Source organism: Myotis davidii, unplaced genomic scaffold, assembly GCF_000327345.1.
Source record: "Myotis davidii unplaced genomic scaffold, ASM32734v1 scaffold1569, whole genome shotgun sequence".
NCBI classification, from domain to species: Eukaryota; Metazoa; Chordata; class Mammalia; order Chiroptera; family Vespertilionidae; genus Myotis; species Myotis davidii.
The window spans coordinates 24,859-27,226 of NW_006299704.1; the positions used below are offsets into that span (position 1 = coordinate 24,859).

The 2,368-nt window shown below is 42.9% G+C and overlaps 1 pseudogene; it reads right to left on the reverse strand.

Moving 5' to 3' along the window:
• Window positions 1-1,945, reverse strand: part of LOC102760013 — a 17,010-nt pseudogene extending 15,065 nt beyond the window's left edge.
• Between the last annotated feature and the right edge of the window lie 423 nt (window positions 1,946-2,368).

Below are 2,368 nucleotides of genomic sequence, written 5' to 3' on the forward strand. Positions count from 1 at the left end.
TCTGGCACAGCTCTAGCCGGTTTTGCTCAGTGGATAGAGCGTCAGCCTGTGGACTGAAGGGTCCCAGGTTCGATTCCGGGCAAGGGCACATGCCCCAGTTGCAGGCTTGATCCCATTGTGGAGCGTACAGAGGCAGCCAATCAATGATTCTCTCTCATCATTGATGTTTCTATCTCCCTTCCTCTCTGAAATCAATAAAAACATATTTTAAAAAATCCTGGCATGGTATTCAAAGGACTTGGGATTACTGACATCATATACCAGGCATGCAATGTCACAGTGCTCTCAGCCCCAGTGAAAGATTCCTATTTGGAGATACCATGCAACAAGTATTTCTCATCCACATACATAAACAGGGATTATTCACATAGTAGGATTTATGATCATCACGAATTTCCTTGTGCCTCATTAAGTTTCTTCCAAGAAGAGTCTGAAGAACTCCACTTTCCCCAGTTTTTTCACCCAATTATATTATCTCTGAACACATTTCTTTGAGTCTTTTTCCTGAAGGTCTATCTTTTTTTTAAAATATATTTTATTGATTTTTTACAGAGAGGAAGGGAGAGAGATAGAGAGTCGGAAACATCGATGAGAGAGAAACATCGATCAGTTGCCTCCTGCACATCTCCCACTGGGGATGTGCCCGCAACCCAAGTACATGCCCTTGACCGGAATCGAACCTGGGACCCCTCCGTCCGCAGGCCGACGCTCCATCCACTGAGCCAAACTGGTTTCGGCTGAAGGTCTATCTTTTTATCTCGTTACTGTAATGGCTGAAGCTTGAGACTCTTGTTCAGTCAATAGTGAACAGCCTAAGTAGCCCGAACACTCCAGGCACCTCCGTCCACCTAAATAGGTTGTGAGTGGCCACTGGGAAGGGGATCTACTGATAGGTTATGCAGCCTCTTTCATTTATACCAGTGGTCGGCAAAGTCATTAGTCAACAGAGCCAAATATCAGCAGTACAATGATTGGAATTTCTTTTGAGAGCCAGATTTTTTAAACTTAAACTATATAGGTAGGTACATTGTTATTAACTTAATTAGGGTGCTCCTAAGGCTTAGGAAGAGCCGCACTCAAGGGGCCAAAAAGCCGAATGTGGAAGTCCCAGGGAAGATCTCAGAGTTTATACAAACTGTGTTATTCACATCTGGCCCCCAAGGTATGAAGGGCAAACTTTAAACAAATCTTTTAGCTCATCAGGTAACAAAAGCACAGCCTCTAGCAAATCATGCTTGTCAAAGGTGCTTTTGAGAAACAAATATGCCTGTGACCTAACTCTTTGGGGAAACAAATAAACCTTGTGATCTACAAGCACTGGGAATAAATACTCAGGTGTCAAATCCTGGTCATCATCATAACCAAATGGTCAAAGCACAGTCTAGTAGTTTCACTCTCCCTCTGTGGATAAAGTTCGTGAAAAAAGAAAGCCTTTCCGTGTCACTGCACTGTCAGCCACACCGTCACTTCTGTATTTTCTGACTGCATTCTTGACACCTTCCAGAGCTGAGGAGCTGACGGAGAGTTGAAATAAATTCTCTGAAAGAAGTTGAGCTCAGCATCATTGAGAGTGCTGTCATTGTCTTGATCAGATATTTTAAATAGTACGAGTAAGGGCTTTTATACAGGCTGCCTACATCTCTTTCTCCTGTGGGCAGTAGAAGGGTCCTGCAGGATGAAGCACAGCTTTCTGAAATACTCTTATGCACGAATTACAAATAATTAATAAAGTAACTCTGCAATTATGTCAATATTTCTAGCAGAGTTTAAAGCATTCAGAATGTACGTAAAAGTATGTTTTGGTAGGGACCAGTATTTTTTTTAATCATTGCTGTTTCAATAACGCAAAGCCCAAAACGGCAAAAACAGTAGCACCAAAACTTGCTCGAAGCCAAAACGTGGAGCTCTTGAGGTCAGCTTGTGTCATGTGCAGGTACATGGCCATTGTTGTCAACTTAACAAGGATATCTTCACTGGGTGCCTCAGCAGTATTGCAAGTGAAGGCTTGTGGTGGAGGCTTTTGTTTCCTGCAAAAATCAGCAGGTGAAATACTATATTCTTGTTTAACTTCATGCAGGTCTGACTTTGCAGCTATGATTAAGCAAAGGATTCTGCTGTCCATAAAGTGTTGCTTAAAAATTCTGGCACAGCTCTAGCCGGTTTTGCTCAGTGGATAGAGCGTCAGCCTGTGGACTGAAGGGTACTGGGTTTGATTCCGGTCAAGGGCACATTCTCAGGTTGCGGGCTCGGTCCCCAGTAGGGGGCATGCAGGAGGCAGCCAATCAATGATTCTCATCATTGATGTTTCTGTCTCTCCCTCTCACTTCCTCTCTGAAATCAAAAGTATATTAAAGAAACATTTTTTTTT